Consider the following 14,914-nt stretch of genomic DNA (forward strand, 5'->3'; position numbering starts at 1 on the left):
TTTTTGACAGCATGCTTAACATTCACATAAATCCAATCATACATACATGAACATTATAAACAAGAAAACACATTACATCCCTAATTTCAACCAGCAAACATACTCAACCTACAAATCGATGGGAGCTAGTGACATGGAATATGTAAAGGGGAACAACCCTAGTTTTGGAGTAGATTCATTTGAGTCCTAAGAGTCTCTTGGGAAAGGGACAAAGTGTAAGAAAACCCATACCTTTTATATATTTCAAACCTTGACTTTCTTCCAAAACCTTCTCCAAAAAATCACGTCCAAATCCCCTCAACTTCAACACCAAATCGACGGAATAATCCTCCCTTTTGCCTAACATTTTTTATTAGCTTATTTTTCTTATATTTTCGTGTAATTTCTTCAAGTGTGAAGAACTTTAATAAATTTTCTGTTCTTTTAGTTGTTTAGGCAGACAGAACGTGAAAAAAAAAGAGAATGAGAGAGACGTGAGAGAGAGATGATCGTGAATAGGTAGTTTAGGCTTAGGTAATGACTTAGTCAAACTATGACTCTTTCAAACCTTTAAAAAATATGATATTTCCTTTTTCTTAAATCAGCTAATAATTATTAATTAATTAAATTAATTTACCAATTTAATTTAAACAATTCAAATCATTGCTTCCACCTAGGTTCGAACCCGGGTGGAGCAAGACTTCACCCAAATGTCAATTTTCAGCCCTCTCTCCCCAAAATGCGCCTACACTTTATTAATTACATATTTAGGGTAATTACGATACTAACCTTAGCCTGTAAAAAGACCATTTTACCCTTAGACCCTACAATCTTATAATTTCCCCTTTTAAGTCCGGTAAAGACTCATTCAGGTAAATCTTCGTATTCGGGAGCCCTACATGGCTGGACCCTACCTTTCCTAGATCAACTAACTCCCCAAGTTAGTTGGCTTGAGTGTCGCAAGGGTTCAGAGGTCTGGTTCTACGCGCATCAATCTGTGTGAACCTGGTCTAATCGTAGGCATTCAAGACACATTAAGCATTACTTAGAATATCCATTTTTAGGGTTGTTACACTATCCCCCCCCCCCTAGGAACATTCGTCTCCGAATGACACTTCATATAATATAGAAGAACGTCAGTCATATCATAACATAACAACTATGCACAGTAAAGCAATAGAAACAAAGAATGGAGAGATAAGGAACTTAGACTTAAGAGTAGAAAGTCTAACCTCAAGGGCTGAAAAGATGAGGGTGGCGGGATCTCATTTCGGACTCGGCCTCCCACGTAGCACCCTCAATAAGATGATTCCTCCACAATACCTTTACCGTGGCAACCTCCTTGTTCGTTAGCCGCTGAATCTGTCTGTCTAAAATCTCAATAGGTACTTCCTAAAAGGAAAACTCTTCATCAACCCCCAAACCTTCAACAGGTAAAATCGATGTTGGATCACCTAGGCACTTTTTTAATATAGAGACATGAAAGACTGGATGAATAGAAGCTAGCTCGGCAGGCAATGCCAACTCATAGGCCACCTCACCCACATGATGTAGGATCTCATATGGCCCAACATACCTCGGACTCAACTTCCCCTTCCTGCCAAACCTCATTACCCCATTCATAGGTGATATCATCAAATAGACCTGGTCACCGATATCAAACTCTAAGGGTCGTTTTCCATTGTCTACATAAGACTTCTTCTGACTGTAAGCAGTAGTCAACCTGTCCCTTATCACCCTGACCTTCTCTAAGGCCTCATGAATGATATATGGACCCAATATGATGACTCTCCAACCTCAAACCACCCAACTAGAGACCTACATATCCTACCATACAGTGCCTCAAACTGTGTCATCCCAATGCTTGAGTGATAGTTGTTATTACACAAGAACTCTATCAAAAGGCAGATGGTCGTCCCAACAACCCCTGAAGTAATTCACACACGCCCTCAACATGTCCTCCACTGTCTGAATGGTGCATTCTGCTTGCCCATTAGTCTGAGGATTAAAGGAAGTACTAAGCTTCACCTTCGTGCCTAAGCTCTTCTTGAAGGATCTCCAGAAATATGAAATGAAATGATAGACAAAGGAATCCCATGCCATCTTACAATCTCATAAATGTAGAGTCTCGCATAATCCTCATCTCTGTAAGTATACTTCACAGGGATAAAGTGGGAAGACTTAGTCATGTTGTCTCCTGTATTTGAAAGACCAACCACAAAGTCCATATTAGTTGTTTTCTCCCATTTCCAAGTCAGAATCTCAATAATCTGAGTAAGACCGCCAGGCTTAAGATGTTCTCCCTAAACCTATTGACAATAAGGACACTTGGCCACATATTCTGCAATGTCCTTCTTCATACCATCAAACCAATAGATCTGCATAAGATCATGATACATCTTGGTGGAACCTGGATGTATAGAATATCTGGAACCATGATCCTTTACAATGACCTTGGTCTTCAAATCATCCATATCTGGTACACACAGCCTGTCCTGGTACCTATATATGTTGTCATCTCCCAAAGCAAAAGACTCATCCATCTTAATAAACACTGAGTCCTTCATCTCCATCAACACATGATCAAGATGCTGAACCTCCTTGACTTCAACTACTAAGAATGATTCACAACTAGGATAAACTGAAACACCCCCACTAGTAGAGTCAATTAACCGCACACCCAGTCTAGCCAGTCTGTGTATATCTTTCACCAACTCCTTCTTCTCATCCTCAACGTGGGTTGTTCTTCCCAAGATCATCCTACTCAAAGCATCAGCTACAACATTAGCCTTACCTGGATGGTAGTGGACATTCATGTTATAGTCCTTCAGCAGCTCTAACCACCTCCGCTGACGTAGACTCAACTCCCTCTTTGTGAACACATACTGGATACTTTTGTGGTCTGTGAACACTTCCACATGCACTCCATACAAGTAGTACCTCCACAATTTTAGTGCAAACACCACAACTACCACTCTAGGTCATGAGTAGGATAATTCTTTTCATGAACCTTTAGTTGTCTAGACGCATAAACTATCACCTTACCATCCTGCATAAGAACACAACCCAAACCAACCCTAGATGTATCACAATAAAAAGAGTAATTCTAACCACACTCAGGCAAAGTAAGCGCCGGGGCTGAAGTGAGTCTGTCCTTAATCTCCTTGAAACTTTCTTCACAAGTCTCCTTCAATTCAAACTTTGCCTTTTTCTTAGTACAAGTTGTTAGTGAGGCAGCAATGGAAGAAAAACCCTCCACGAACCTGCGATAATAACCAGCCACTCCCAAGAAGCTACGAATATTTGTGAGAGTAAGAGGTTTAGGCTAGTTCTTAACAGCCTCAGTCTTCCTGGGATCTACCTTCACGTCTTTGTCGGACATAACATGACCCATGAAGGTCACTTATCTAAGCAAGAATTCACACTTGCTGAATTTAGCATACAACTAATGTTTTCTAAGTACCTACAAGGTTAGTCTCAATTGTTGTTCATGCTCTTCCTTGGTCTTAGAGTAGAAGATAATGTCATCAATGAATACTATGACGAAAGAGTAAGGGTATTCACGGAAGACCCTGTTCATGAGATCCATAAATGCAGCAGCTGCATTCGTGAGACCAAATGACTGAATTAGGAACTCATAGTGACCATAGCGGGTACGAAAGGTTGTCTTTGGGATATCTCCATCCCTAACCCTAAGATGATGGTACCATGAAGGAAGATCAATCTTCGAGAAGAAACTAGACCCTTGGAGTTGGTCGAACAAGTCATCTATTCTTGGAAGTGAATACTTATTCTTGATAGAGACTTTGTTGAGCTTCTGATAATCGATACACATTATAAGGTTTTCATCTTTCATTTTCACAAACAACTTTGTATCTCTTAACACTGGGCTAGGAATCTCGATCGTAGCGACCGTTGAATATACTTGACTCCCCTTTGTGAAAGAGTCTCTTTATAGACCTGGGCTTATCTCTGATTTAATTTCTTCTCTTCCTTGAAAAATTCTCCTCAGCTTGCCTTGACCTAATCCCTTCCCTAGTGTGCTTCCTCTTCCTGGTTAAATTTCCCCACTTGATGGAAATGTACCATAAGCATGGAAAGGTCCATGCTATCATGCAACATAGCTGCCCTACACTCTTCCTACAGATCCTCAACAATCTTAGATCTAGTGTAAACGGGAGGATTCACCCACGTGAAGTCCCTTAACCTGCTAGCCATGGTGCTGGAAGGTGGGTTCTCCCATGGAACACCTTGTTGCACCACTTGGGCTATCACAGCCTGAGCTTGTAAAGTGATGGCTTGGTCCATCTGTACCAAGTTTATCCTCACATTTCCATCTGTCAACCCAGTTGGGTTAACAGGCATCTCCATTCCATCAGTTGGAGCCTGGGGAGGAAATTGATTTAACACAATTGCTGCTCCTCCAATCTCTCCGCCTGCGTTTCTCCTCGTATTCATCTTTTGGAATCTCAAGAGTTGATATTAGATACTCTCTTAACATGAAGAAATCAAAATTTAGAGAAGGCACGATAAGATTAGAAGAAGGGAATTTTTCCTATGCATCATGCAGTCTCTAATTCAGGATAGTGGTGCACTTCACTACAATGACTTATAAACTACTCAATGTGGTTGATGTGAACTTATTATCCTCGGAATTTAACCTAGAGCTCTGATAACAACTTTGTCACAACCGGAGTCTAGTCCGCAGACGAGACCGGTGTTGTTGACCTCTCAGAAATCGCAGACAAGCATATATACATCATCGTTACTTCATCTAGGTTAATTTTAGCAGAAAATTTGAAATTTTTGTTTTCTTATTTCATGCGAAACATATTATACATAACATCATAGGCGTTCACAAATCAACCATCTAATATAGAGATAATCAAATGAAAGAAGCAGTTCATAATTGCGTTAAACGTATTCTTTCCAAACCGGCACCAATAAAAGTCTAAAATGAAATTGGAAATGAAACACTAGTGGAACATACTCCACTACATAAAGCCTACATCTAAGCTAAATAATAGAAGTAGACATCCTCAAAGGCATGAGGGCCTACCAAGTCTAGATGTAAGCTCCACGTCCGGATAGCTGCAACGTCGTACTGTAAGCTCTAACGTCCACCTGTGCTTGAACCTAAAAGTAGATATTGTATGGTACTAGTACACACTTGTACTAAGTATGGGTATATCCAAGCACACACCAAGGAAATGCATGAGTAAGAATTGTTCTTTATTAACAACATGATTTATTGAAATTCAAGTCAGTAGACTTGGGAAATTTTGATTAGGAAAGTTAATGGAACTGCCAAATTTGGATTAGGAAAGTCAGTGGACTTGCCAAATTGGATTAGGAAATACATGCCATTAGAGTAACATGCATCATCATACGTACCATATTGCACACAACACATAATGTCTTACACATAGCACATAACATATTGCATATAGAACATAACATATTACGTATATCACATAACATATTTCATATCATTCATTCATGCTCAATGAGACTTTGGAATCATGGACTTGACATCAAGACTTACCAAAAATGACGGCTCAACATATGAGACCTCAACTAGGGAGACTTCTTTAGCAAACACAAAGTCTTTTTCATTCATTCATATGTACTTCATTTCATTCATTCATAAGATAGTGTAAACACTAGCCATACCTAGGATGTAGTTAAAGACTCTCATCGGGTTTTCTGTGCAATGATCAAGAATAACCTAATGTCATTACTTGAGTCTAGCTCACCTCTTGAATATTCTATCCTAACACCTTTTTTATCGTTCATATCAATATGTGCATCATTTGAGGCTGGCCTAATTCATTTATTTGGGAACTTTAACATTAATAGACATAGATCATGTGGACATCATGAAATCCAGTGTCTGCCCTACATCAAAAATAGGTGGAATCACCGGTCAAAGTGACCCAAAACATGCTAACATATATAGGGGATTGAACCCTGCTAAATCCCTATATTTGCAGTATAGGTTCAAAGGCTAGGAGATATAAAGATACCCATACCCGACATGCCGGAAAGTCTCATCTCATGAGAGTTACGTGAACCTCCTCCCTTTCCAAAAGAAGGCATCACCGCTCATAGCTAGCTTATCAATGCTTAGTATAAAGTTCCATTACATTCAACTCATACGTCATGCAAGTTGGCTTCTAGTATGAGGACATCATAGCTCAATAGATGATTTCTCATTTCATCATTAGTATTAAGTATACATTAATCTCAATACTTTTTTTAGAGGGTTCATAGAGACTGGTCTCTTCATTAGCTTTACACTCTCCTAGGTGAGTATGTTTCGGTAACATTTACTTAGGATCATTTTAGATTGCTCTCATCTTTCACATTAGCCTCTTATCATGTTGTAACCACATTCACTAGCTTTAGAATATTTGCTCTTCATATTTAATCACCCCTTTTACTTGAATGTTCATTTCATCATATTCCAATGCACTTGGCCATTAAATGTGTTTCACACTCTTACTTGACCCTTCTAGGGTTTTATCGTTTCGTTACATACATCTTAGGTTCAATTACATTACACATTTGCTCGATTTATGGGTCTATACATACAAGACATGAGGATTCAATCATAGTTCGTTTAAGTGATTCATATCTCTCAAAGATTATGTTGTAGAAGACTTATGCATCTTGTAAGTATGCCAAGATCTTGGTTTCGATCTATGTCGGGAACATTATTTTTGAACATTTATTCACGTATGACTTATGTATCAATACAAAATTTGGGCAAGGGAACCCAATTTTGAATCCCTTGGACAACACTTACATTTTTATTTATTTTTGTTTGATCCATCTTGCTTGGGGACCAAATATCGAGCCCCAACGCCTTCATTTTAGTTTTTTCTTAATTTCTCTCTTCCTTTCTCGTTCATTGGGACTGAGAGGATATAGGATCGAACCCCCACAACCTCATTTCCTTTTATTTTCTTTTCTTTAATTTCTCTCCTTCTTGGCCGAGAGGGTGTGGGTTCGAACCCCCCACAGCCCCACTTTAATTTTTCTCCTTAAATTCCTCCTATTCTTCCTAGAGGTAGTGGGTTCGATTTCCACAAGCCTCAATTTTTTTATATTTCTATTACTCCCTCGTTAAATGTGACTGAGAGGTGGTGGGTTCGAATCCTACTCCTCTCATTTCTTATATTTAATTTTTCATTTTTGTCAAGGTCACGGTTCGAATCCTCCTTGCCATATTCTTTTAAACTTACATTATTTCTATGATTTTCAACATGGTGAGGCCACGGGTTCTATCCTCAGTGACCTCACTTATTTTTCTTCATTTTTTCATAACATGTTAATTACCTTAACTTGACCGAAACTAACATCAATGTTCTGGAATTTTGATCACATTTTTGCAGCCTATTTTCTCACCTCTTTCACGTTAAATGTGTATACGTTTGGAGTTGATTTTAGTGAGTTGTTTAGGTGAATTTTGAAGAAAACATACTCTAAAGAGTTTGCACTGAAATCAGCATTTTTACATCACTTATTTTTTCCGAAACTCATCAACAAGATGCTGGAAATTTTGTACGTTTTACAGCTCATTTTTAAAACCTTTTACAAGTTAAATTTTAGGGTAATTAAAGAATCATTTAGTACATCTTTAGGTTCATTTTCATGGATTAATTTAGCTAATAATTTCCATTCAAATTAGCCATATTATAGTTCATATGAACATCAAGATTTGTACAAGTTTGTGCATGTAAGAATACAACCATAACATGTCATTTTCGAACTTCAAACCAAGAGTATATGTCACAGCTACACATAAACACACATAAACACACATAAACACATAATTTCGGATAACATGCTTAACATTAACATAACTCTGAACATACATACATGAACATAATCAGCACGAAAACACATTACATCCCTGAGTTCTACCAGCAAACATACCCAACCTACAAATTGATGGGATCTAGTGACAGGGAACATGTAAAGGGGAACAACCCTAGTTTTTGGAGTAGATTCATCTGAGTCCTAAGGGTCTATTGGGAAAGGAATAAAGATTAAGAAAACCCATACCTTTAATGAGCTCAAACCTTGACTTGCTTCCCAAAACATTCTCAAAAAATCACGTCCAAATCCCCTCAACTTCAACACCAAATTGACGGAATAATCCTCCCTTTTGCCTAACGTTTTTTATTAGTTTATTTTTCATATATTTTCGTGTATATTCTTCAAGTCTGAAGAACATTAAAAAATTTTATGATCTTGTAGTTGTTTAGACAGAGAGAACGTGAAAAGAAAAGAGAACGAGAGAGACGTGAGAGAGAGATGATCGTTAATAGGTACTTTAGGCTTAGGTAATGACTTAGTCAAACCAGGACTCTTTCAAGCCATTAAAAATGTGACTTTTCCTTTTTCTTAAATCAGATAATAATTATAAATTAATTAAATTAATTTACCAATTTAATTAAAACAATTTAAATCATTGCTTCCACCTAAGTTCGAACCCCGGTGGATCAAGACTTCACTCAAAGACCAATTTTCAGCCCTCTCTCCCTAAAATGCCCCTCCATTTTATTAATTAAATAATTAATTATATATTTAGGGTAATTATGATACTACCCTCATCCTGGAAAAAGACCATTTTACCCCTAGACCCTACAATCTTATGACTTCCCCTTTTTAAGTCCGGTAAAGACTCATCCGGATAAATCTTCATATTCGGGAGCCCTACATGACTTGACCCAACCTTTCCTAGCTCAACTAACTCCCCAAGTTAGTTGGCTTTATTATCGCAAGGGTTCAGAGGTCTGGCTCTACGCGCATCAATCTGTGTGAATCTGGTCTAATCATAAGCATTCTAGACACATTAAGCATTACTTAGCATTTCCATTTTTAGGGTTTTTATAGTCGCCTGACCTACGGCCCGTAGGCCAGGGTCTCGTAGCAGGGTCAATATTTACTGCCAATCTAATAAATTATTTAGGTGGTTATTTAATCATTTAGGGGTTAAGTGAGGTCTAATAAATTTAGTTAATGACTCATATAAAAACCAAAACCTAATTAAACTAACCCAACTCTCATATTTCCCAAAGCCTAATTACTCTTCCTTCTCTCTTCTTTCTCTCAGCCAAATAGAAGAACTCCATTTAAGGGATAGGTCAAGGTCTAAGGGAATCAAGAAGGATACTTTTTCTCCATTGTTCTTTATTAATTAACAACATATGTATTCTTTCAACCTGTAAGATTCCTTTCCCCAAAGGGTTCCTCCAAATTGATTTCAAAAAGATGAGTTTTCAAGTGGGTTTTCTTCTATTACGAATTTGATCTTCTAAATTGCTTTGTTTATGGTTTTTTTAGATTATTATAATTAGATTATGATTTATTATGATTAAATTATGCTAGTTCTTGATGAATTAACCAAGTTTGTGAAGTAGATCATGAATTTTACCCCAGTCCTTGAATCTAAACTATTAACTAGTGATGAATTATTTTGTAGTGATTCTATTTACTTATATTATGATTACTTGTGTTTAGTGATGACCTTATATTGAAGTATACCTTATGATAAGACTGATTAGGGTTGGTATGATATAGAATTGGAATATCATTGATTATGTCGTGTGAGTTGATTGTTTGGATGTAATGACATAAGCGTGATAATGAATTTGCCTATGTGCCTAGCCATAATGTTATTATGTAAATGTGCTAACCTCACATGTGTGAATTGTAATGAATGAAAATACTCATGCAATTCCTATTGAGGTATGGTGATCACTAATAAGGGGTATACCTTATGACCTAAACTAAGTTATAATTATTAATGAATGAAAATTCAAAAGGGACTCTAGCTTAGCACCGAGTGAACTAGAAGTGGGTAGCATCCCTTCCCACATAGGAAAGGTAGGATACCTATTTTACTCATGTGATTGGAGACAATAATTCATGTAGAATAAAAAGATTCCCAACTATATCTACTAGATCTTGAACTATGTTGCCCCCATAGGAATACTAGCTAGTGCATCCATATAGAAGCTATGTTCATGTTTTTGTAGTACCTTGGAAAATAGTCTGCCTTTTTTTGGAGTAGTGTTCCATGGCATAGGATTCCACATTAGCTCATGTTGTCTGGGTCGGATAAGGCAAGATATTCTCAAAAATCTAAAATGAAATAATAAAGTGAACTCTAACTAGGATGATCTAAGGGGTTTGGCTTAGTCTAGGTAGGGGTATGGGACTCTACCTATACATTGAACTAGTTAGCCTTGAGAAAATTCTTAGAAGGATGTTCTTATGTGCTTATATGTTTATAAATGTAAATGATATGTATATGTTGATGTTACATGTTAATAGTACTTTGTAATATTAGTTTCAGTTATGAACAAGTGGTTTGTCTGTATTGGTAAAGTATGATGATGTTTACTCTTAATGATATAGTATGTGAAGTTGGGCATTGTTTATGGTTCTTGTTGCGTTTACTTGGTTGAGTTAGTTTATTGGGCCTTACTTAATAATTTAACTAGTGGACTTTATGGAGGTTCATGAGTAATAGTCTTGCTTAGATTATGATGTTATGGACTCTTATACATTCTTGTTGATATTATAACTCGATGATAGAGTTATCTTGATTATGTGCTCAATTATGTTGATATACATGTCGACTTGACTAGACTTGGTATTGTTGGTATTGTGATTTACATGGTCTTGACTTAAGGAATATGTGCCTATTGATGGGTATAGGTTATTGAATATGCGTAATGTGTTTTCAATGTAAATCGGCATGCTTTAATGAAATATCCACTATTTAGCATGATTTCCATGTTGTATGTGCATATGGTTTCATACTTAGTAGAAGTGATGTGCTAAACCCATTTCTCCCCTTTTCCCAAACATTTTAGGTTACGGACATTGAAGGATTCGTGACGACATTTCAAGGATGGGTTGAAATCATTCTCCAAGTGTAGGTATGTCCTCAAGTTTGAGGATGATGCCTTGCTATTACTCTAGCTATGGTTCTTTGTTACAGTCCAAATACGATCATTTCATTCCTGTTGTTTCAAGATATTATCGTAAGCCCTATGTGGCATTTATATATTGTGTAAGGGCTTATGCCCATGTTAATTTGACTATGTTTAGATTGTTTAATATGAAACATCCCTTTTAAGACTATGTTATGTATCCTTTTTATATATATATATATATATATATATATATATATATATACACATAAATATATATATACATATATACATATATATACATATATATAAATAAATATATATATGTATATATATATATATGTGTGTGTGTGTGTGTGTGTGTGTATGTGCGCCCGAAAAGTAGAAGACAATGCAATCTTCTCATACGAAGTGTCTATGTATATTCGATATGAATATATTATGTGTAAGCGAGAGGTCTAGGTAAACCTCATTAAGTAGTGTTGATGAGAAGTTTTAAATTTTCTGCATTTTTAACCTATGAATGTCATGATAACCGCTAAGAGGCTAGTCCTAGTCCTTTTCGATGATGACGACGCCGGTTACGTATAGGGGGTACTTCCCGGATGTGACAGCTTCTGTTCGTTGCGAGTAAACTAAAGCCAATACAGGGCCATTCCTCGTTACCAATGTGTTCCCACATGGAGAAGTTGAGCTGGTGAACAAGGAAGGAAAAATGTTCATAGTTAATGGACAGAGGATTAAGATCTATCTGGGGCACGCAGAAATTATTCACAAAGTTGTTTAGGCCTACCATTTTGATAAAGTTTGAGTAATCAAGGTTTCTGCATCGTTCCGCGATGTTAAATCAAGTGATGCTTCGAAAGCAACGCAAGGTGTACACTCTAGACAACATAGGTTTTGTTTTCCGCGAAGAAAGAGTTTGTGTTTTGTTAAGTTTCTCTAGGTGATCTATTTTCTTTGTTCATTGTGTTCTAGTGTTGCCTCAAAATTAGAATAAGGTATCTATCTAAAAAGTGTCCAGAAAATACAAAAAGATTTACCTAATTATTGTTACATTTGGAGGAAGAAAAATAAGAATATGTCAAAATTGGTCCGGTGAAGAGGTCTACGGTCCCCATCGACGGTCTGTTGTTGAGTCCACGAATCGTTCATGGTTTCCGTATATCCCAGGTAAGATTCAAAACTTTTTTGAGTATACGACTGATCGACTTTCCTAATCGACAAACCGTCAATTAATCCAATAACCATTAACGGGGTCTCATGGATCTTTACTGCGAGTTAAGCGACTCGCCCCGACCACCAATATTTAAAACACAACCATTCAAATCCTTCCACCCTTTACTTTTGTTTCAAAGTTCTTACCATAACCATCTCCCATCATTAATTTCCTCTCTAAATCACTCCCCAAATCATTAACCCATCTCCGAAAATACTCTATCTTATTACTTTCCCCAAATCCCAATAATCTATCTCAAAAATTCTATATATTTTGATCCCCAAAAGATTGGTGATCGGGTTTGTCAAGCGTCGACTTCTTTCTTGGGTTGCACATCATAATAGGAACACAATAACACCACTATTTATCACTTGAAAGTCAATTCAACATCCCCCTCAATCGGAATTCGCATTCATTAATATAGGAAGTCGGGAGTTGGATCTTGACCTTGGGATTGAATTAACTAACAACTCATGCTAAAAGTTATGTAATGATAACACTTGGTATGATAAATAGTGATTACATGGAATCTTAATTGCCCAAAATATGTGTGTCTTAGTCTACATGTCAGTTCCGATCTACGGTTCCATATATTGTACAAATTAGGGTTAGAAAATTGCACAAAATGGGAACCCTAGGAACGATGAACTAGCATATGTTATGTTAAAATGCATGGATAGACTAGATTTTTGTTAAGATGGGTCACCTAAAATAAGAACTTAAACTGAAGGGAGCCTACAATTTAGGAAAGGTCCAATCAGGAAACCCCATCTACAGACCGTCGTTCAATCCACCGACCATCGATTGGGTTCGTTGTTTGCCACACATTCAAAGAAGTATAAGTGTCAAATGACGGATGTTGACTACAGTTCGTCTATTGATAGACCAGTCATTATGTACATCGATCATATCTATCAAAGAGCATGTTTTAACCCATCGAAACCACTGAAGGGTTTCACACACCGTAGTTCACTCTACGGACCGTTGATGGGCCTGTCAACCTAAAACTAATTTTCTTTTATTTATTTCATTGTGTGCTTAGTTTCTTAAAATTATTTATAGTGTGTCATTAAGTTATTGTTGTACTAACGAATGCTTCACATGTATCCTTAATACCAATAGACAAGTGGTCTACTCGAAGAAGGGCAAATCTAAGTCAGTCGCCCCCTCCCTCGGATTAATTAATGAAGACACTGACTCGAATAAGCTCCAAGCTATGTTCCTTCGGGCACAAGAACACCGGCGAAAACATCAATAATCACTAAGGGCACCCCAGGAAGGTGAACCTTAATGTAGTCACTACCTCCCAGTCTGATGACGAGCGCACACGGATTGGCTCACCAACTGGGCTGCCTTTAATTAAGAAGGGGGCTCAATATTTGGTTCCGAGTCCACCACTAGTTGAGGTTCAGGGTCCGCCCAATATTCAAGGTCCAAGTCGGCCGACGTACCTAGTTCAAACTCTTGGAGAGCCACCTAATTAGGGAAATGGGAACAAAAAGCCCCGTCTGATGAGGCCACTAGCTTAGAAGTTGCACCCCGACACTGAATAGATGATCCCACCCCAGTAGCAGATGAACTAAGCAACTGGTCTGTCGAAGGACAATGACAAGTATTTGGAGTTGCAAAGATGAGAAATGAGAAAAGGGTGATGGTCAAAGTGATCGTGGAGGAATGACTAGTCCTAACAGGGATCTTATTTACAGAGCAAGACATGCACTGACCGATCAACCTCCATAGGTGTGACTAGATGGAATAGGACCTGGGCACATTTAGCGAGGACATTGTGTGGAAGTTCTATTATTTCTATGTTACCACTCTCCGAGGGTCCATCCACTAGGTGGCCAAATCCGCATATCAAGACCCTCATACTTATACACTGGTCCAAATATGTCAGGTAAACATCTCACAATCCACCATGCATGGATTTATATATGGCCCCACTGCTGTATAACAATAGATCCTCAAAACCTTGGAGTTTGATACATGTTAAACATAGTCCGAGGAGGTTATTTTCATATGAGTTCTGAGAAGCAGTAAGCGGTGAAAATGTGGCTAGCCCAATACATTGCGACAGATGGTGAGCAGATTGACTAGGTCATAGCACACCTAGGGATCATCATGAAGGCTACACTAACCTTTGTGGCAAAAATCTTCAGTTTGTTGGTTCGAAAAAGAGTATAACCCACAAAGGCTGAAAAGGTACTCCCGTGGGACAGGGCATCCATGGTTGAAACACTAGTAGTGGGTTAAGAGATTGACTTTTCCCAGATGATGTTGGTAGAGATAAAGTAGAGGGCTTTCAAGACCTCTACTACTTACTCTTTTTTGTGTTTAATTTTTCAGATGTGCAGGATCACCGGAGTGCCAATCTAGCAATGTGATACACTCTATCAGCAGACCGGGACATTGGATATAGGTCTCACAAAAGATGAGTCCAGTGTGGTTGCACCCTGTGGAGGGACCCAGGTCAAGGCCCATCCATTAGTCAAAAATTTTGCAGACACGATCGAGAAAGATCAAGGTGCTCGCCCACCGCACCCTGGCCTCTTCTTTTCATGCCTTTAGTAGGGCCTCCATCTATTCTAGGTGCACACTATCCTCAGCCTCATCGGTGATTCCCTTAGAAAAATTTTAAAACCTCGAGGCTTAGATGGCCGCCTTGCACCATCATATACAGCCTTGGATGTAGAAGTCCATAGCAATGGCCAAGAACCGCATAAAAAAGGGTGGCCAAGAAAACAGGGCAGCAAATTCAACCAGT

The sequence above is a fragment of the Solanum pennellii genome, chromosome 5 (genome assembly GCF_001406875.1).
Source record: "Solanum pennellii chromosome 5, SPENNV200".
In the NCBI taxonomy this organism is placed as follows: Eukaryota; Viridiplantae; Streptophyta; class Magnoliopsida; order Solanales; family Solanaceae; genus Solanum; species Solanum pennellii.